At 35.2% G+C, this 23,774-nt stretch overlaps 1 protein-coding gene across 2 annotated transcripts in view; it reads left to right on the top strand.

Annotated features, from left to right (window-relative positions):
- The window catches only part of LOC134758113 (fibulin-5-like), a 459,088-nt gene that overhangs the window by 155,325 nt on the left and 279,989 nt on the right, over window positions 1-23,774 (top strand). The gene's annotated exons all lie outside the window — the stretch shown is intronic.

The following is a 23,774-nucleotide window of genomic DNA, read 5'->3' on the forward strand; positions in this document are numbered from 1 at the left end:
CAGTATTGGCTGCTGCTGACTATGAGGGCTTGGTAAAAGTAGGTTCAGTGGAGTGGAGGGAACTGAAACCTGATTACAGGAGAGTGAGTGGGAGGCAATATAATGCAAATGCAAGGATAGAACACTCTTTTGATAGGTGTTATTGAGAAGGTGGAACAGAGAAGGGCAGTGGTCAAGAAGGAAGAATGAGAGGACTAGAAATAGGTTTTCTGAAAAAGAGACCTTTGAACATGTTTTGATGCTAATGGAAAAATTCCAGCTTAAAAGAAAAAATAAAAAACAATGATGATAGATGGAGAGGAGATGATTTCAGCAGTAATGTTCCCAAGAGGTGTGTTTGGGTAGAAAACATGATGAGCCCAGCTAAAGGGCTCAGACTTTCATCCAAGCAGGGGCAAGGTGTGTCTTCCACAGAAGGAAGGAAAATAATGTGGGCACAGATGCAGAATACCTAGCAGGTTTAATAATGAGAAAATGGAAATGTTCCTGCTCTTTTGCATCTATTTTTTCCTCATGAACTATGAGACACTGAGAATGACAAGGATGGTTGAGGAGGTGGGTGTGTTGGAAGGTAGAACAGAGAAGTACTAAAATGATGAATCTTACCTATCTTTTAGGGGTGTAGTTTAAAGGAAATCTCTCAGGTTATCACCAATGAACCGTACTTAACAGATAAGGAAATATGGAATAATAGCAAACTATAAAAGTGCCCAATGCTAATGATAAAGAGTAAGCAATACTGTATAGTAGTTTTATTCTCTCAAGTCTGACTGATGCATTTCCATTGCTCCTTAGCAGAAGTAACTATTTTTAAACATTGAAAATTATGGACACTATTTATTGTGGCTTTCTTTGAAGAGAAATCTCTAAAATAAGTGAGAAGATTTTCAATATTAGTCTTTGAGTGAGTTTATTGAAACCAATAAAATATTCCTTTTCTGTGGGAAGGTGTTTCAATTTGCCTTTTTCCTCCCCATAAATAAGGAGTGATCACCCCATTCAGAATGAATGTAGGGTAGCTTGTAAAATATCTATGTTTGGGGCAATAAAACTCACCTAGAATGATCTTGTGTCTCTGCTTCCTCAACTCATTTTCTTCTTTCAGCTGTGCAGAACGTTAATTGTGTGAAGGCCACAAGGGGGGGGAACACAACTTGCCCTTAGAAGTACTTTTGAGGACAGATTTTATCATGCTTGATAAAAATGCCTATTCTACAACATAGTCTATGATCATGAAAAGAGATCCTTCTGATCTTATAGTTTCTTCCGTGTGGGTGTCGCATGTTCCTGGATAACTCTAAGAAAGTAAGGTCAACTGTGGCTGGAAATAATGCTCTGTTGTGTTTTCATTGCTCTTGTTTGCTCATCTACTAATTGACAGCAATAAGCTAAACCTGGGTTTTGAATAATTAGAGGAAAAAAGTTACAGGCCAAAAATTTATACCACCTAGAAGTATGTGTACATATTTATTATGCATTTCCTTTTCTCCTTGGTGTTGGTCATCTAAGAATGACCTTTCACTCTACAGTACGATTTCCTTCTTAACATTATAAGCATTTATAAATTCTGTGTATTTGCATTTTACCTTTCTTAAATTACAGACAAATAGCTTGAGGATTTAAAAATTACATTATTGAATGCAACACAAAAAATGGGGAATCAGGTATTGTTGAAATTTGAAATCAAAGAAATACAGATTTCAAATGACTTAGTACTTTTTATTTAAGTTTAAAATATTTTTGAGAGCTTATTTATGGTTTACAAGTTGAGAGTAATGGAAGTAAGCAAGTTTAACTTTGCGGAAATCTAAAATCTGTATCCCCTGAAGAACAAACATCTAAAATGTTGAAACAGTACCTAGGTACACAGAATAAAGTGAATATAATCATAAATTTTAAAGACTTGTAGACTGGAGCCAATTTGTAAAACATTTCTGAGTCATTATTAAAATGCAGACTCACACACGGTGTTATAATAATATGCATTTTAGCATCAACTTTGTATGCCTCCATCTCTGTTATTCTCATCTACAAGACAGTTTAAAATATAAAATTATATATTTTTTTACTTAATTATTTTATGTCTTAGTATTAGAATGTTTTGTTATTTGTTAATACATATCCTCATCATACGTATACATATCATGTGCATGCTCTTTGGAGATATAATAGTTGATAAATCTAAGAAATATAAATATGTACAGTACCTATTATTAATGTATACCTGCCAGTGTATATTTATGATACATGATATTTTTCTTTGCTCTTTTAGAATGATTGATTTTTGTCTCTATGTAGCTTTTATGGTTACATTGAGTGATGATTTTCTCTCTCAGAGGTATCAGTGGAAACATTTCTAACTGCCTGAGGCAGTCATATGCCGCAGCTGGCACCATATTTAAACTACTTTTCCACGTAAGTGCATAATTTGGTCACCTGGTGATAAGCAGCAAAAAGCTACAAAAGGAGATTTTCCAAAAAAACAAAAAGTTTTATTTTTAGTGGGCTAATTCTGCACTTTTGTCAATTAGGCCTTTCAAGGTAGATGAAAACATTTGTTTGCAAATTAAATAAGCCGGCAAATTTCAGCAAGACTCAGCAAAACTCTGAATGCCATTTTCTAAAGATGCAGTCATATACTTGTTAGGCGTAGACAATCAGATACTCTCTATGACATTTAGTGGCTCCCCAGATATTGAAAACCTTTTAAGTCAAAGAAAAAGCAACACTATTGGCTAAAGGAAAGTCAAGACAATAACAAATGAAATGAAAATATTAAAAACATTATGTAAATAATTTATTCTTTTTTTTTTGAGATGGAGTCTCGGCTTTGTTGCACAGGCTGGAGTGTAGTGGCACAATCTTGGCTCACTGCAGCCTCTGCCTACAGGGTTCAAATGATTCTCCTGCCTCAGCCTCCCAAGAAGCTGGGATTACAGGTGCCCGCCACCACGCCTGGCTAATGTTTGTATTTTTTAGTAAAGATGGGATTTCATCATGCTGGCCAGGCTGGTTTCAAACTCCTAACCTCAGGTTATCTGCCTGCCTTGGCCCCCCAAAGTGCTAAGATTATAGGCATGAGCCACTGCACCCGGCCAAAACATGACATAAATAATTGTTCAAAAAGATATATTCTGGAGAAAAAAGAAAATGGGACAGATAATTTAAATTGGTAAATCTTTTTATTTTATATTCAAATTTATATTTTTCATTATATATTCATTTTTATTTCAATGTCCAGTTCTGATTTACTTGTTCCTTAAGGATAAATTTCTTAATGAAATGACAGGTATATTTGCTCTGAGTTAATACGATATCAATAGTTTAAACACAGAATGATTTAGTAAAAAACCAGACATCCATTTATAGTAACACTTTGGAATTACCTTAAAAATCTATTTTTAATGTTTTATATTTTTAAAATTACTGCCTATTTCTTAAGAATGTCATCAAAACATGTGCTATTCCAACGACAAAAAATATGAAAGTATTTGTAGTGACACTTTGCCAAACCACTGTCTAATCTGATTAATTCCCTTGCTTTCCCAATATTGTCTTTGCTAGGATACAGAAAGCCTACTTTCATACCTCTGCTAACCTTTGTGATACTATTAACTCTTAACCTGTTTTGAGCCTGTTCTTTAGGTTCCCTACTTTCTGCTTATTAATTTTTGCTTCCAAAATAAAAGGATACTCTCCTGTAATGAATATTTGTATCCTTGAAAAAACACGTATGCACAATTCAAGGCATCAGCAGATAAACGTGTTTGTCCCCATGGAAGCCAGTGGAATGATTTGTTGCCCCTCTTCCCGTCTGTCCCCACAAATTATGCTATGTTGGAAGCTGCTACTTTTGCTTGTGCAGCTTGACCCTACGTCTCTCTACAGAGAATTGAACTGTCAGCCTTTGAAATAACAGAATAATTTAGGTGATGAGGTTTTATTTTTTTTTTCTTCCTCGAGGACCATACTGAAAAACATACTACTTTATATAGAGATAAACCCTGTATTCTGTAACAATGGTAAGAACAGTGCCTCTTTCAAAATGGCATTTATGAGATAAGTGAATTGTTCATGTAATAAATTTGAGATAGAAGTTTCTCTCAGAAATATTAATTGCAACAAGATAATTAAGCTTTCCGGGGATCAGAAGATTGAGAGAAATAGGATAATTTCGGATTCTAGGTAGATAGTGAAAAATTACTTGTAAAAAAGAATTATGATTATTTTTATTGGGATAAGAAAATAAGATGCTGGATTGGAGGTCACTGAATAGCATTATTTTTAGAAAATGTTAATTCATACCCTGAGTTTTAGAAAAGACCCAGAAGTGGTAGTCAGTTTGCTACACATGTCCTCCAAATGTTCCCAGATGCCCAGTGGGGGGTATAATCTACAAATATGGGGTGACCAGGCTAGCTCTCAGCTGGTGGTTGATATAGTTCATCCAGCTGGGCCAGCTGTTTATCAGGCTAAAAATAAAAAGAAGAGTGCATTTAAAGAGACAAAGGACTCAGTAAGAGCTAATAAGAATTCAAGGTAATGTCAACTTTTCAAATATTTAGGGGAAGGCCGACACAGCCCAGTTAATGCCAACTTTCAACAGCACATTCAATCCAGGCACAGGTTAAGCATTTCGGGCTCTCTGCTTGCTTCAGGGGAAGTGGTACAAGGCTTTAGACATTCAGGTTTCATGCAGCCTGAAGCCAATACAATGCAAAAGACTTTAGTAAAAGTAATACAAAATTATGAATACATAATTAGTTTCAGGGCCTTGGATGGGGCTCAGAAGTGAGGAGGACTGAACTGTAAGTTTCAGAAGCCTCCTGGTAAATTTGCCTCTGAAAGCAGAAATGGTACCCCCTGTCAGTTTCAAGGGCAGGCCTTCCAGAAGGAGTAAGAGCTGTAGCAATCAGGTAAGGTGTGGACTAAAGATAGAACAGTGGCAACAAGGACTAAATGTTAGAGTCACCTGGGAGACTTTTAAATAAAACATTTCTGTGCTCCAGATTTCTAGAGATTAATACCCAAATTGTCTGGGATGGTGCCAGGTTATTGACATTATTTAGCTCTTGTCCCTCCTGTAATTCTAAAATGCAGCCAACGTTTAAAGCTACTGATAGTTAATAATAATTGTGGTGAAGATAATTTTGGAGCTACCATATAGGGAACATCTCACACCAAGTGTGAGATGACACTGTATCAAACACTTTATAGGCATTATCTTCTTAATACTCATGACCTGCAGAGATATGTGTACCTCCCCATCTTAACAAGGAGGATTCTGAGCTCCAGGGAGGTGCCTTAGCTCATACAGCAAGTGCAGGAACCTGGATCTAAACTCTAGCCAGGCCTGGCTCATTTTATACCCACATATTTCTACCTCCTTAGGTAGTAGCATCTTTGAGAGGGCCACAGAAAAAGCACAAGCCCTCACAGAAAGAACCAGAGAGCTGATTATCTACCACTAGGACAATTTGTAAGGATTGTCTGCCAAAGAAGTCCTGGGAAGTCCAGGAACCTCCACACATACCTGCAGAGACAGAGGTCACTGTTACCATATCTGGATGTCAAAAAGGTCTTTTGGAAACCAAGGTTTTATCCTTTTTTTGTTCTTCCCCTCATCTCCTCACCCCCAACACCAAGGGTTAAATTCAACATCAGTAGCTGTGGCACAAGTCCTCCTAACACCTTTTCTCCTCATTCACTCGGTCACTTTTGCTGCTCACAAAGTGCTCCTTGCTCCCTGGGTAGATACTACTACCCCTGTCTGTAGGTTTCTTTTTTTTCCTGCATTAATGCTTTCCTTGCCACCCGCCCCCGCTTCTTACTATGCATCATCTGTAGCCTACTGAAGTGTGTTTTTATATACCTGTGTATACCCGGATGTACACATTGGGAAATGCTTCCCAATTCCTGGCTTAAACTCTTGTGCTCCATTACTCATTTACCAAATAGAAGTGTCTTCAGCTGCACTTAATTTTAAATTCCTTGGTCATGTTTCGGTACCGCCCTTTCTCCTGATAGGTGGGAAATTTCATAGCCTGGGAACTGAATGGGTCCATACTAGCCCAGGTACAATTTGAGAAGCTTAATATTATAATGCACTTAAAATAACCTGCAGCAACCGAACACCAATCTGTACCTTTATAGCAAGTTTATGCACCATGGTTTACCCCATCTAGCTGGAAGTTGGCTTCAAAATCAGCCAGGCTCCCCATTGGCCCATAAAATTAGTGGTGTCCATGCAAGGTTCCTAACTTGTCTGGACATGGGATAATTCCCACGGTAGCTGTGACTTGGTGATTTGCTCTGGTTCCCTTCTCCCCGAATAAATAGGCAGGTGAAATGCAGAGGAAGGAGCATGGGAGGTAGAGCCAAAGTCTGGCATTCAAATCCAGCTCCATTGCTTTCTAGTTGTGAGACCTTGTATAAGTTAGTCACTCTGTCATCTCCTATATAAAACTGAAATGAAATGCCTACCTGATATAATTTTTATGTGTGGTAACATGAAAAACTCTTTTGAAATGTGACTGGCACGTGGGGATGCCTAATATATTTTTATATGTGGTTTTTAAATAAAGATGCTTCCCTTTCTCAAGAATGTGTCGGTCATTATAATTCTTTCACAGACACCCCCTTTTCTGGAAAAGCCTTTTAAAAATTTTTCATAACCCTGGTTTTACTCCTTTTGTGTGATTCCAATAAGCTGTTAGAAAAAGCAGAGCATGTTGTTTAAGGTGTAGAGATTCCAGATATTACTAAGTTTTCTCTCCCTGCCTGCTGATTTCAGGTTCAGAAATCAAGAGAAATCATTAGAAAATATCTCGAACCCTCCCTTCTTGTTAGTGTAACATGTGTTCAGTCAGTACTAATTTATGCATGACATTAAATTTCTTTCCTCTGTACTGAAAATGTGCTCTTTTATTGCTTTCAGGCAAAAGATTAAATTCGGAAACACTTATATTCTATCCTGTATAGAGAATAGAAATAAAAATATGTGATACTTTTGTATCAGATATATATATATATATTCTAGGAAAAGATGAAAGGGAAAGTAATGTATATTTTACATATCAACTCATTCATAGATCAGCAAATTGTTATTGAGTGCCTACTCTGTGCCAGGAACCATTCTGGGTATTAGGGACATAGCAAAAACTAAACCAGACAGAAATTGTGGACCTCATCTAACATAAGTTTTACAATTAATAGAGTGAAACATGAAAATAGATTTTTCCCTTATTTTCAGTTCACACATATCATGACCAGTTAGCTTGTATTTGTTTTTTTTTTTGCTGTTGTTTTATAACATGCTTTTATGTAGTTTATCTAATTAAATCCTCGTAGCTAATTTAAAATAGGTTAGGTAGATTATGCTTAACCGATTCTGTATTAGAGGAAAGGCAAGCATGGGGTAGCCTAAGTTTGCTGGGAGTACCCAGCAAAGCCAGTGGTAACGTTTACCATGGATTTCAGATCCTCCAATTTTTGGTGACTTCCACTTTCCACTTCTTCTACAATCCTCATGTTAATATTCATTCTCCTCTTCATGATTTAACACTATATACAATTCCCAGGAGGAAAATGTGGTACAAGTCTATTTTTTCTTGCTTTGCCACACTACAACTACAAAAGGTGCAATTATATTCATCCTAATTTATCCATGTAAGTATAAGCATTCTAGAGGAGGAATAAAAACAAAGTTAGTTGTATTTATAAAGCATTATTATACATCTGGCAGTAGCTTACATCTTATATGTATATATTTTTAAATTTTGTTCTGGCTTTTTAGTGACCTAAGGACAAGAATGTTGTATTAACCACATAGGCAGTTTGAGTTTGGTCTCAACCTAGACTTTTATTTTCTGCTGTTAGTTTTACTACTAGCATAATACTCAACTGTTTGACTTTTCCTCATACATAACTTCAGTGATCTATTTCATCATGGTTAACATTAAATAAGTACCTGTAGGTATACAGATGTTTCCTCAAGGAGAGAATGATGATGATGGTGATGATGATAATCTTTTTGAAATATATATTGCATTAAAGCATTTTTCCTAATAACCCTTTTACAAACTATTTCATAGATGCATTTCAGCAGAGAATCTCTGGTCTGATAGAGAGACACTTTTATCTGTAGAACAATAGTGACTTCTGTTATTAGGAGCAATTGCTAAGCAGCTAAAACAGATGCTTTTGTACCAATTGTGCATAACTAAATGCTGATCACATAATACAGTGTTCTTGTAGCCAAGCAACAGTAAATAAAATGGTCCCTATCTTTTCTGTCTAAGAAACATTCTTTAAGAGGGAAAGGAAAAAATAAAGTCAATTTGAGGAAGCCAGAAACAAGCATTCCAACTGGCAACTGAGGGAAAAAAATTAAATGTTAGAATATGCACACATATATTTCTACCTGGCTAGACCATTTTTAGGTTGTCTATTTAAGTGGCCTAAGAGACAGTAACTATTCTATAAAATGTGTGGAGTGGGGCAGAAAGGTTAAGGACCCTCCGACCCCGATTTTCTCCCTCTTTGAGCATTGGCATTCAACATGAAGGAAGGAACAAGTCAAGCCACAGAGAGGTGAATGCATTGGAGGAAAGCTTCAGGAAGGGTTGTATGTATACAATGTATAGGTTAGTTTCCATCTTTTAAAAAGCTTATAAAAATGATATAAGAAAATGATAATACATTTTTAAAAAGAAAAATTTTAAACACATTCTCACCATACTAATGTTTTTTAATGCGTTTTTTAACCTAGTGACCTCACTAGCCCCAGGCACATGTAGTGTATTGTTCATCTCTGGAAGGTTTTTATTAAGTTCTTTAAATTATCTTGGTCATTTAATAAACATTACTGTTTTAAATTTCAGGATCTCTATGACAACACTAAAATTTTATAGTAACTGCCTTTTTACCTCTGTTCAATATCCCCAGTGACTATCAAAATGCCTGACATGTAGTAGATGCTTAATAGGTTCATTGAATGAATTAATGAACACTATAGCCTCTTGTTCAAACTATTCACTTTCCAAGATTCTCTTCCTTTCCCCTTCCTTCCCTCCCAAACTGATTTTTTTAAACTGAGATATAATTTATATGCGATAAAATTTACCATTTTGAAAGTATACAAATCAGTTATTTTTAGTATAGTTCCAAAATGGTGCAAACATCACCACCATCTAGTTCTAGGATATTTTTATCTCCTCCAAAAAAATTCCATACCCATTTGCAATTTTTCCCCCCTCTCACCTCCCTCCAACTCCAGGCAACCACTAATCTATAGATTTATAGATTTACTTAGTTTGGATATTTCATATAAACGGAATCATACAATATGTGTCCTTTTTTTCCCTGGTTTCTTCACTTAGCATAGTGTTTCTAGGGTTTACCTCCATTGTTGCATGTGTCAGAATTTCATTCTTCTTCATGGCTGAATAACATTACATCGTGTGAGTATACCACATTTTGTTTATCCATTCATCAGTTGGTAGACATTTTATTTGATCACCAGTTGATGATCATTTGGGCTGTTTCTAATTTTTGGCTATCATGAATAACACTGCCATGAACGTTTGTGTACAAATTTTTTTGTGAGCATTTGTTTCTAATTTTCTTGGGTAGATGCCTAGTTGTAAAAATGCTAGGTCATGTGATTACTCTGCTTAACTGCTTGAGGAGCTGACAAACTGCTTTCTGCAGTGGCCACATTATTTACAGTCCCATCAGCAATGTATGAATGTTCCCAAATCTCTACTTCATCAACACTTATTGTCCACTTAAAAAAATTGTATCCATTATAGTGGATGTGAGGTGATATCTATTGTACTTTTGATTTACATTTCCTGAATGACTAATAATGTTGTGTATCTTTTTATGTACCTATGGGTCAGTTGCATACTTTATTTGGAGAAATGTCTATTCAAATTCTGTGCTCATTTTAAAAATTAGTTTTTTTGTCTTTTTCATCATAAGTTGTAAATATTCTTTATATATTTTGGACACTGGACCCTTATCAGATATATGACTTGCAAATATTTTCTCCCATTCTATAGGTTGTCTTTTCACTTTCTTTATAGTATCCCTCAATGCACAGAAGGTTTAAATTTTGGATATGTTCAGTTTATCTTTTTTTTTTTTTCCTTTGGTGTCTTGTGTTTTTGGTGTCAGGTCTAAGAAACCATTGCATAGTCCAAGTTCACAGAGATTTACATTTATATTTTCTTCCAAGAGCTTTATAGTTTTTACTCTTATATTTAAATCTTTAATCCATTTTGAGTTAAGTTTTGCATAAGGTAGGGGTTCAGATTAATTATTTTGCAAGTTTAGGTCCAGGCAACCATAGTAATGTGAATATCACAATAAAGCTAATCATGCTAATTTTTTGGTTTCTCAGTACATATAAAAGTTATTTTATTTCATCCACTGAAGTCTTGAACCCCTCAAAGTCATTGATGAGGGTTGTAATCAACCTTTTCCAGATTCTTATTAATGTTGATATTTTGACCTTGTCTCATGAATCACGAATGTTCTTAATGGCATCTGGAATGTGAATACTTTCCAGAAGGTCTTAAAGTTACTTTGCCCAGATTCCTCAGAAGGATCGTTATCACTGGCAGCATAATAAGTCTTAAAAGTCAAAATTCCTCCTCGATCCATCGACTGCAGAATGGATGGTGTGTTAGCAGGCAAGAAAATGACGTTAATATCCTTGTACATTTTATTTTTGGAGCTCATGGGTGACCAGGTGAATTGTTAATAAGGAGTAATATTTTGAAAGAAATCTTTTTTTTTTCTGAGTAGTATGTTGCCATAGTGGGCTTAAAATATTCAGTAAACCCAATTGTAAACAGATTGCTGTCAACAAGGCTTTGTTGTTTCATTTCTAGAACATAGGCGTAGATTTAGCATAATTCTTAAGGGCTCTAGGATTTGTGGAATGGCAAATGAGCACTGGCTCCAACTTAAAAGTCACCAGCTTTATTAGCCCCTCCTGAGAAACTCAGTCTGTTGTTTGAAGCTTTGAATCCAGGCATTGACTTCTCTTCTCTAGCTATGAGAGTCCTAAATGGCATCTTTTTCCAAAAGAAGGCTGTTTTATCTACATTGAAAAATCTCATTTAGTGTAGCAACCTTCAGCAAAATCTTAGCTATATCTTCTGGATAACTTGCTGCAGCTTCTATGTCAGCATTTGCTGCTTCACCTGACACTTTTATGTTATGGAAACATCTTCTTTCTTTAAACCTCATGAACCAACCTCTACTGGCTTCCACCTTTTCTCCTGCAATTTTTTTCACCTTTCTCAGCCTTCATAGAATTGAAGGGAGTTAGAGCCTTGCTCTGGATTGGGCTTTGGCTTGAAAGAATGTTATGGGTGGTTTGATCTTATATCCAAATCACTAAAATGTTCTTCATATCAGCAATAAGGTTGTTTCATTTTCTTATCATTTGCATGTTCACCAGAGCAGCACTTTAAATTTCCTTCAAAAACTTTTCCTTTGCTTTCTTAGCTTAGCTGTTTGGCATAAGAGTCTTAGCTTTTAGTCTGTCTTCACTTTTGACTTGCCTTCCTCATTAAACTTAATCATTTCTAGCTTTTGATTTAAGGTGAGAGACATGAGGCTCTTCCTTTCACTTAAATGTTTAATCCTACATTCACTTAAATGTAGGATTATTAGTTGGCCCAATTTCAATATTGCTGGGTCTCAGGGGATATGGAGGCCTGAGGAAAGGAAAAGAAAAAGGGGAACAACAAGTCAATAGAGTGATTGGAACACACATACCACATTTGTTGATGAAATTCACCACCTTATATGGGCACAGTTTGTGTTGCTCCAAAACAATTATAATAGTAACATTAAAGATCACTGATCACAGATCACTGTAACAGATATAATAATAATGAAAAAGTTTGAAATATGAGAATTAACAAAATGTGACACAATGTGAGCACATGCAGTTGAAAAACTAACACCCATAGACTTGCTTGATGCAGGGTTGCCATGAACCTTCAATCTTCAATTTGTAAAAAATATAGTATCTGTGAAGCACAATAAAGCAAAATGCAATAAAGCAAGGTATGACTGTATATCCGGTGGTTCCAGTATTTGTTGAAATAAACTATGTTTTTCTACTGCATTCACGGCTTTTCTCCCTGAATCTGCCAAATAGAATTTCCTCAAGTATGGCTCTTTATGATTAACAGCATTAATGTGGATGAACAATTTGTTTTTTATTTTCATGGTTACATATTTCTTTTAAAAAATATCTTTCACATTTTATGCCTGGTTTCCTATTTATGATAAAAACAATTATGTAAGTAAAACTAATGTTGTTTTAAAGAAAAATATTAGGAAAACCATAATATAGGAGGTACTTAGACTGGCAAATATAATGACAGTGAGTTAGGGATAAGAAAACTATGGAAAATGCTGTTTAGTAGGTTGCAATTAACTAATCTTTAGATTAGATATTAGGAGTTAATACATTTTCTTCCATCCTCCCTCCCTCCCTCCCTTTCTTTATTCCTTCTTTCTTTCCTTCCTTCTTTCCTTCTTTTTTCCCTAAGGCACTAAGAAACCTAGAATATTAATATATAGGAACAGCTTTTGAGTTAGTAAATCTTTTTAATGATTTAAATTATCTATTAACTCTTTTTTAATTAATAAAAGCTACCAGTTTGTGAGTGTTTAAATGCCAAACAATTATCTAGGCACTTCCTCAAAAATTTCTGCATTTAATTCATACTCAATTAACTTTCCTGAAGTCCCACGGCCAGAGAAAAGTACAACCGATTGTGAACCCAGATTGATTTCACCTCTCAGCCAACACAGTCTCCTTCATACCAGGCTACCTTTTACCTCTTCATCCACATGAATTAAAGCTTGAATGTAGAGGAATAGCTCTACTAATCATAGCTCAGGCCATGTGAGTGCTAGAGGTCTGGGATGAAAATAGCTGATGGGGTTCTCAGTCCCTTCTCAACACTGTTGAGAAAGCTTTTTGACCTGCAGTTTCCCTTCCTCCTTAACCATTTTATCCCCTCACTTTCTTCTTCTGTTTTCTCTTCTGGAAGATAATTATGAATGAACATTTTATTGTTTTGTGAATATTTGTAGTTACTTATCATTTACCAAGATCCATATTTGAAATAGAGCTATAGCAAATAAAGATTACATATTCATTGTCTTATTAGTGATTATAAAAAATACATACCCTCAGGTTCTGACATTTCACCATAGTTTCATAAAATCGTACATCTTTCTTGCTTTCTCTCTCCTTTCCTCTCCTTCCCTCCCTCTCCCTCCCTCCCTCACTTATTCCTTCTTTTCTTCTTTTCCCCCTAAGATACTAAGAAACCTATAATATTAATCTATAGGAAGGAACAGCTTCTAAGTTAGTTCTCATTTTCCTAAGAGGTAATGAGATGAACATTGGCTTTTGAGTTTAAATCCTGAAACATTCCCACTAATTATTGAATTTTTCTGAGCATTTTTTTCGTAAAATATAAGGTATAGAGTTTGCTAAATAGTGTTGTTTTGAAAATTAAATGGGATATATTTATAGTGCCTAGTGTTACAGGCATTATAAATGTGGCTGTACCCAACAAATGTTGCCATTATTAATTTTGCTGCATATCATATTATTTTTCATCATTGTCATTATTAAACCAAATATTTTGTTTAAAATTAGAATAATTTAATTCCATGCATGTTGAGAAACATAGGTGGTCTGGTGATTGTTAACTGGCTCCCAGTGCAGATTGTTAAGACTTTTTGATGAATGGAAACCCTCTAACTATTGTTGAGAATGTACAAAGATGGGAAGTGTGCTTGTGGCCATGAAAAGATGCTGTGTTTTCCTTTTCATATCAAATGTGATCTTAATTAAGTCTGTTGGCAACACTGATTTATATTTTAATAACCAGAGATATATTAGCTAAAATAAGAGTAAAGAGTTAAGATTCTTAACTAATCTGTTTCTTAAAGTGCCTGGCTGGGTTTTGCACATTTTCTTTGGATTCAGTAATATACACTATGCAAGATTTAAAATGATATTTCTATAGAAGGATTTCCAAACACCTTGCAAATCATTATCTTCTGAGTATAGACAGAGAAGGTGTAGATATTGTTTTGTCACTATAACCTGGCTTGCTATGTACCTTTATGATGATGTAAAACATACTAGTGCAGTTTTCAAACATTTTGATCTGGTACATAGTAAGTATTGCATTTTATATTGCTAGCTAGCACACACACATTCTTAACTGGAAAAAAGCGCCAAATTTTACCTTTGCTATGTGCAATGTCCTCCTATATTTTCTGATCTGTCTTACTCTATTTCATTTTATTAACTTATGCCATTAGTTTGATTTTATAACCCAGTAATGGGTTGCAACCTGAAGTTTGGTAAATATTTTGTTTCAAGAAGTAACCACTTCACTTTGGCTCTCTACCAAAGTTTCAGATTAAGGAATTTTATGAAATACCTAGGAAAATCTTAAGAAGATTATGACATTCTTTCTTTCCTTTTTTTTTTTTTTTTTTTTTGAGATGGAGTTTCGCTCTTGTTGCCCAGGCTGGAGTGCAATGGCACGATCTCAGCTCACTGCAACCTCCGCCTCCTGGGTTCAAGCGATTCTCCTGCCTCAGCCTCCTGAGCAGCTGGGATTACAGGCATGCGCCATCACGCCTGGCTAATTTTGTACTTTTAGTAGAGATGGGGTTTCTCCATGTTGGTCAGGCTGGTGTCAAATTCCCAACCTCAGGTGATCTGCCCGCCTCGGCCTCCCAAAGTGCTGGGATTACAGGCATGAGCATCTGCACCCAGCCTAGTATTTTCCATTTTTATGCCAGATCATTCTGTTTGGTAATATAGCTCCTCTCTCCCTTTCACATTGGTTAAAGACATTTTATATACTTTATTTCAAATAAGAGTACAAAAGCATCCTGGAATTGTATTTATTCCCTTTAAGTACAATAAGAGATAATTCCACTGAATGTATATTACGCTCTTTCATTTTTTTCCTCCACAGTTTCTACTATTTTCTACATTTGATAAGGTTTGCATTGCGTATGAACTTCTTAATGAGTGATTTGTATTGCGTGTCATGTTTTAAATGTAAAAAGAGTAAATTATCACAATGAAAAGGAAGGATGTCGAATAAAAGAGCAGACGGACAGAGCTTGATTGATGTTCGGAAGTTATTTTTGCTGTGAACTCCTGTCAGCCTAGAAATCATAAAACAGAAAGGAGGCTTGGTTCAGCTCACATGCCCTTAGGGGATGTATGGAAAAGAATTTAAAATTCTGATAGAGTAACTTCAAAAATGTAGCAGCTGAAATAATTTATTTCACTACAGAGCCACCAACTGAACTTTTACGTTGAAATGATTCTTTTTGAAGTTTCACATGGTAGCAGGAAGGCACAGTGGTCTCTGCACCTCGGTTGAAAATGCCCAGGCTGCTCAGTTATGCCTTCCTGCCGGAACCAAACTGTAGCCGCTGCTCTGGTTCTTCTGGCACTTTCTCACTGATCACTTCCTGAATAATGGGAGAAAACAACTGAAAGTCCATGATTTCACAAAAAGGGTGAAGGAGAAAAAAGTTGGGGATAATATGGGTGTTTTTCTTTTTTTATTTTAAAATACTTCCAAATATTAATTTGGGGCATTGTGTGAAGGCAATGGAAAAAATATTGGGACTACTTAGTCCTTGAGTATTTTAATCCATAATGACTACTACCACATTTGACTAGCTAAATTGTGATATTTGAGCTGGCTGGATCTTAGAGTCATCTCAGAAGAAGAAATAGAAAAGAAAATGAGGCAGTGCCACTCTAGTTGGTGATACATGACATTTCTTTCTGTTCTTTTTTATTTTTATCAAGTTATACCTGGGCAGCCTGATGTGTTTGCTTTTTCTAGGTGACATTGAAATGATATCCACCAAGGAAAAAGAAAATCTGTCATCCCTGTACAGTGTTTCTCAACCTGACTCCATCTGTGATAGTTGTATTTTAATTGTAGTTAACTAAAAATATGCAGAATAATGATGATGAGGCTAATACACCTTAAAATGAATTTCCACTGTATTAAAACAACAGCATGCATTTTATAAACATTTGTATTTACCTATGTATGGTTTATGTATTAGAGTGTATAACCTACCATATATCCAACCTATTAAATATATTCACACACTGGAATTCTAGATTCCTTACAAATCATTCCACATATCTACAGTGGTCTGTAACTCACCAGTTGAAAACCAGTACTCTAAAATGTTAAAGATCACTATGCCAATCAGATAAGAAAAAGAGGCACCAGGAAATTCCTGAATAAATTGTTTAAATGGTCAAAATTATAAAATAAAAAGAGTGTGAATTTAAAAAAATGTATTATCTAATTTGTCTGTATTGGTATCTATACCTTGAGACAAAATTTAACATTTTCCTGGTATCTACAGATTTTTGTTTTTTCAAAGGAGATCCTTCTATCTTGCTTTGGTATAAAGAAACAACAGAAAATATGCTGTTGCTATAAATAATATTTGTAATTTTAATAATTTCCTATGCTAATTACCTAACTGTGCTCTATTATTAAAAATTGCTAAGGTAGATGATTGCACATGTAAAAAACGACACAATGACAACCACAAAAACAAGGCTTCACATATATTTTCAGCAAAGGTGAAAGAACTAGAATTATACATTTTCAATTTGTTACTGAAAATTAATTATATATTTTAATATATAGGTATTTCTGTTCTTATGAAAAATAGTTTAATGATCAGATACAGAATTTGAAACATGGAAAATTCTGCTTTGAGGTAGGGGTTAATATTGAATCATTTTATGGTTCATAGTTAACTACCATTTATTGAATGCTGAAAAGATATAGTTAACTGAAAAGCATTCTCTAGTTAACAAGCTTTTACAATTGAGGGTAATTTTTGTCTCCTGCCAAAGAACAACAAGATTGAATTCTATGCTAATGAAACTGTTTTTCAGTGGAGCATACAGTGATTTTCATAATCCTAGTCCTGGCTGGGATGTTGAGAAAGTGGCACATAGCCAGAATAATTAAAATGGGATTTAAGGCCATATTTTGGAAGGCTTTCATTTTTCAAAATGGTATGTTTGTGACTGGAGTTACTTCTGAAGTCTCAAAAATTTCAGACCTGAAAGTAAACTTGGTGTCAAGTCTTGACCTTTAATTTAAATTGCAACCAACTTTGCTCCTTCTAGCTTTCTGATCTTGAGCAATTTGCCTAACTTCTCTGAGATTCAACTTCCTTAATTGTAAAATAATGTAATATTTATCTTGCAAGGTTGTTAAGAAGGTCCTTATAATCTCTAAATCACCTGTCATGATGTACTAAATAAACCATAGTTGCTATTATTATCATTAGTATTATCACCAGTATAATCAAATAGTTATTATTTCTATGTGATTTAGCAGATGATATTTTATACTCAAAGTAAACTCCTTTCTAATGGAGCCGTCAGGTTAAATATGGCCAATGCAAGCTAAATGAATGGGGCTTTGAATACATCTATTTGATGAACCCATGATTATGAAATGGAAATGCTAAATCTGCCTCAATTTCTCTGGTGATAGGACAGATGAGATTCTTGAGGGACCCAGATTGTCACATGTATAAGTTATTTGCTCACCTTTATGAACAGTCCTTTTTCAAATGAATATTACTCCTTTGGTAATTGTATACTAGATTGTAAAATGTCTTTACATCCCTCTGAATAATTCTTTCTTAAAATGGTCAGACGCAGTATTGCTTTTTCCTGGGGTATTCCTTTGCCTTGACCCAGCTCACAATGCACTATCCATTGGACAAAATAAAGCATTTTCTTTATATGAAGAAAAGAGAAGGGTAGGTAGAGACAAAGGAAAGTCTGTCTGGAAAAATCTTTGTACTTTGATAGGCTTTGTATGGAAAAAAAGAAATCAAAGCTTAGGGCAGAGAACTTGGACGTGGTAGGTGTAGGTCTCTCCACAAGATGGCACTCATTCTCCCTCTTTTTTTTTCAATTGCCAAAAATAAATTTTGTCACTTTTTATTTTTTACTCAGTCACAGAACAAATATGTTGTTAGTTTGTGTATCAAATATACCTGGTTTCACGTATTTTTTAAGTGTTCGATCATGTTTCTGACTCTTGTTAGTAATGAGTGTATCTTACCTCCTGTAAGTCTCTGTCGGTGAGTACACTGTTTTGGGAGGAAACACTCACCCCTACTCTCAGTCACAAATCTAACAAAACTTACATTAATCTTCTAAAAATTTTCTCTTAAAATCTCCAAACAAAACTGAAGATTAACTGAAAAGAACCAGAATGCCTCCATTGTTGTTTTTATCATTATTTTAAAATTTAAGTGGACATGCCTTTCAATTTTAGGGAAAATCTCTATGATACTTCCAATACTTCCATTTCGATGTAAGAAGCAAGTTTACCTCCAAAGGGCCTTGGGTCTTCTTACCCTTGTTAGTGATATGAGATGTCACAACTTTCTTCTAGTCACTGGAAGTTAATATCAATTGGAGTCTTTATAATCATTTAATTTTTCTTAAAACAGAAAAAATTGATCTATCAAATGATTTTTAAGTTCACATGCAAAAGTAATGTATGTTACTTATTAAAACATTAAAGAAAAAATGTTAGGCTACTGTGAGTTCACTAAAAACAGGAATTTGATAAATGGTAAGTAAATAAATTTAATTGATAATTTTGCACTTATATTTTTATATCACATTATATTTTCTAGTTACTTTTCTTTCCAAATACTTAGAAGGTAAAGAATGTATGTGGACAAAATTATAGCCTACTTGATTTGTTAATGTGATGATAAAGAGCTATTTAACAATTCTGGTTATACCATGGTTTCCAGGGTCTAGATTTTCTTTTAGCCCACTTCAGAGTCAGACTTTAGAATATTTATCATTTCTGTAAAACAGATTCCTGAAAGTTAAGGTCTTTCATACCTTCACCATAACAGTTATTATTATGGAATTTTTGCCTCACTTTTCAGACTGCTAACAGTGTTGGACGCTAATATTACAGAATGCTTGCCACCCTATCATGAAAGTCACCCTTTGAAAGCAGGAGGGAAAAAGAAAAATCTAGAGAAGGCCCTAAGAAGACAAAAGAATTATTACAGTAAGAAAACTAAGACTTATCAGAATATTCATAGGAAAGCAAGGCTACAGCTTGAATGATTTGATAAAAATAACCACTACTGCCATAATAACTTGTTATGGGTTACATGCTACACCAAGCAATTCAGAATTATTAGATCCTTTACATTCCTAACATTCCTAATGAAACAAAAAACATTATCCCGTTTGTTAACACACAGGATAGCTGAGAATCAGAAAGGCTAAGTGGCTTGGATTTGGAGGCAGGATTTAAACCCAGGTGTGTCTTGTTCCAAAGCCTGTGCCTTGAACCATTATATACCCCTGCTTCCATGACTTGTAAAGACATCGAATATTGGAATTTGGTTACTGGCTTCTAAGATAAGCAATATCTTTACGTGAATGTAGATTGGTTATTGCATCTTTTCCAATTTTAAAGAAATTGAGAAGACACATTTTCAACAAACTCAAGAGATTTTGATTTGATGAAGGGAAGAAGTTTTTGATTCTCAGGCTGTGGAAATAGTGAAAAGAAACAAACAAAAAGGATTATGTGGACTCTAAAAGGGGTGTCTTCAAGAGACAAGTAGCCAAAACTACCTTTTTAAATTATGTGGGTCAATCCCCCAAACGAACATAAGGAGCTGCACACAGGTATATCCTCCTTTTAGACATTTTTATTATGATTTAAACACCTTTATGTGAAACATATTTCATACATATTGAACTCAGTCAACATCACTTCACATTCACTTCGTATCTCTGTCTGTATATCCCTAGACCTTTAAGGAGTTTTTCTTACTTGTTGTAACTTTTCTCATTAACTGTTTTTGTGCATTCTCATCAAACTAGGCACCTAACCTACTTTCATTTGTTATAGCTACGTAGAAGTTTCTTCTGTTGTTGTGTCTTAGTTTACCTGGATATTTCTATGCTGTTGGGTATTTACATTTTTCCTGCTTTTTTCTCTATTATGAGTAAATTTTTTTTAAGGGGGGAGTGGGCACATGTTGGTTCTCTTTGAAATAAAATCCCTAAAGTGAAATTATTATATAAAATAATAGCTTTTCAACTCTTGTCAAATATTTCCAGATTGCCTTTTAGAAAGAACAAACAACTTTTTAATGACTTCAGTAATACAGAAATCATAGATCCCAAACTCAAATTCCGAATAAATGAGCTTTTCCTAGTTTTTCAAACTGGCAAAATAAGTGAGTGTAACTGACTAGGTGTTTGACGACAGATGGTAGTGGGAGCAACAACAACCTGGAGGGCCAGGCACCAGAGAAAGGGGGCAGCAGCCTCTGCAAAGTGCTGCCTGACTGTTGCTTTGTGGAAATGACGGCTCAATGTTGAGCCTTTCCATTTTTATGGAGACTCTAGAAATCCAGGTTCTACATGAAATCTCACAACTTTTAAACATTCGCAAGACATATAAAGTGTTTTTGAATACCGTCTGTGTGTGTGTGTGTGTGTGTGTGTGTGTGTGTGCGCGCGCGCGCGTGCGTGCTTGCTGCTGGCTGATCCAGGCCTTGGGCAGTCCTCCAGTTGGTACCCTCTGAGCTACATATTCTGTTTCGTTTCCCCCAAGTCCTACAGTAAGCTTTATCATTTTTTATTGGTTATATCAGTGTGTGTATTGGTCAGGATTCTCCAGAGAAACAGAATCAGTAAGTTATTACAAAAGGAGATTTATTATGAGGCATTGGTTCATGTGATTATGGAGGCTGAGAAGTTCCATAATGTAATCACTGGAACCTGGACAACCAGGAATGCCAGTGGTACAGTTTAGTGCCATTCCAAAGGCCTGAGAACCAGGGGAGGTTATGGTGTAATTCCGAGTCCCAGGGTTGATGATATGTTACATTTCAACCAGGCAGGAAGCAAAAAGGGGTGACTTCCTCCTTCCTCTACCTTTTGTGCTGTTAAGGCTCTCAGTGGATTGGATGATGCCACCTACTTTAGGGAGGGCAATCCACTTTACTGAGTCCACCAATTCAAATGCTAATCTCATCCTGAAGCACCCTCACAGACACACCCAGAAATTGTTTAAGCTGAGAGATTTGTCAAATTCACACATAAAATTAGTTATCACAAGTCCACCTTTCATCAACTAGGCACCCATACAGAACTTCTTAAACCATACCTAATCTTTGAAATATGACAACAAGGCTATATTCTGTCTAACATGACACAACTATCCTGAATACAACTGAAAATTCGATTCCTAGGTGAGAAAGTAAAGTGCTTGAATGGTGTTTACTCTTTGTTTGATATCCTATGACTTAAAGACTATTATAGAAAATTAACAGTACTAAAATACTATAATATAAATTCAATAAATCATATTTTAGTTGATGAGGGAACAAGAGAGGAAAGAAAACATTTTTACTTTCTTTTCTCTCTTGTATATCTCTTATATATCTGACATACAAATGTATTCATGGCAAAATAAGGAGGAAATACTCATGACAATTACATTCCTGGCTTCTGTTACTGGTCACTGGTATTTATAACGACCGTTTTCCAAACTATTCTGTATTCCCTTTGCCTTCAGAAAGTACCCTCGTGCGGTAAACCCAAATCTTCATTCCTAAAGGATCTGAGCCATTACTAGTCCTGCTTGAATGAGATTGCTGTGTTTTTCCATTGGCTTTAATTATAAGGCATAGTAATACTAAGAAAGGCCCTAGAGGATCTCCTGTATTCCAGACATACTCTTCCTTATCTCCATTGTGGATTAATAGTCCAATTTCCTTTTTATAGTCAGGATCAATCCCCCTTGTCAACTCTCTTCTTTGTCTGTTAATTCAAAGGCAGGAAGAGTACAGAGTGGCCAGGCAGCAGTCCTAACTTCCAGTTCAGTGGAATCATTGCTGGGTCTCCTCATGGAAGCATTCTTCCCTTGGGAACTAAGACCTCTAGGCCTAACAGAGAATAGTCACAAAAACAGGAAGCAAAAATACATGTGTGTGTATATACATCCATATGTATATATGTACTATATATATGTATGTATATAACAGTATATTTTAATGATATATTTATTGCATGGTCTCATGTTGCTTTTTTTTTTTTTTACATGTTACAGTTTGGATGCTTTAGTTTTCCATATCTGTACTTATCCATCTTGTCTCTGTTCAGATCCTAATCACTCCATTTCTTTAGTATCAGGAATTTATCTCCTCTCCACCGCTAGAGAAGACCTGTTCTTTATTCTCTAGTTTTTAATAAAACGTTTTACTCTCACTCAGCTGGAATACAGTACAATTTGGGGTATGAGAAATAACTCTAAGGTAATTTTTTCCATACTGCTATCACATTGGCCCAACACTATTTATTAAATATAATTTATTTCTGTGTTGTTGGGGATTCATATAATCATTTAAATTGATTTTTACCAATCTCAGTTGTATTTCATCAGTCTGGCTTTATGGGCTATGAATTTTTCTTAATATGTAATTATTGCTTTGTGAGTTTAATCTCTGATATAACAAATCATACAGAGATATATCAAATTTCTTTATTATTTAGACAAGGTCATCTCTTCATGTCCTGTAATATTCTCTTTTGCCCCTCTCCCTAAAAAACTGTCATATTCTAAAGCCAACTAAGATGGGAAAGGAGGATGAAATGATATTAGTTGAGAATGAATGACAGACTACTTAGGATAACATGTATGCCAAGTGAGTTGAATCAGCTGATGTAGTATGACTGACAGTTTTTGTTGAATATTTTATGAATCTATTAAATTAAGAAATGAAATAGATGGTCTCTAAATATCCTTATAATGTGGACATTCTCTGAGTTTTTATTCTAACATAACTCTAATAATTTGGACAACCTCAATATCTGACAACATATTTCCCTTGTGATATAAAGTCAGTCTCAGACATGGTCTCCTCTAGGGAACCTTCCCTAAATGCCACTACAACTGTCCATGCCCAAATCTGAAGCTTCTCCTGGCTCCTTCTCTTTTTCTCCTTGACACTCTGCTTATATTACTACACAGGCCCCAAAACACAGCAAAGAATAATTTGTTAAATGAGTTAAGTCCATTTGAGACCTGTAGAGTGACTTTCACTGTTAACAATAGTCCCCCTCTGTGGGTAGAAGCAAGAATGAGTTTCCAAACTTGGGAGGTTTGAAGTTCTGACATCACAGGAATACTCCCAGATTGCTTTCAGGAGGCAACTTCATCCTCGCCATGGCTCAGATGTTTGATTGGAGTGAAAGTTAAAATGAGAACTGACCTACCTGATAATCATAGTGACAAAATGAACATATATGGGGTTATTTAAATTATTATTTCAGTCCAAGATGGTCAGCAGAAACTGTACGTGTATGACACATTTAGAAACTTAGAATATTTTCAGTCTTTATCCAGAAAACCATAGAGGATATTCTAAAGTTTAAAGCTTAAAGCTGCTGCATCTTCACACTGCAATTTATTGTTCACTGCTGATGATAAACTGGTTATTCCTGTTACAAGAGTGTGCTAGGCTGAGACTCTGGGAATTGTATTTATCTAGACAATGATAATATAACATAATAAGTAGAAATGAAATTTTCCCATCTAGCATGTTTTCTGATTACATCTTAAAGAAAAACA

Source organism: Gorilla gorilla, chromosome 2, assembly GCF_029281585.2.
Source record: "Gorilla gorilla gorilla isolate KB3781 chromosome 2, NHGRI_mGorGor1-v2.1_pri, whole genome shotgun sequence".
NCBI classification, from domain to species: domain Eukaryota; kingdom Metazoa; phylum Chordata; class Mammalia; order Primates; family Hominidae; genus Gorilla; species Gorilla gorilla.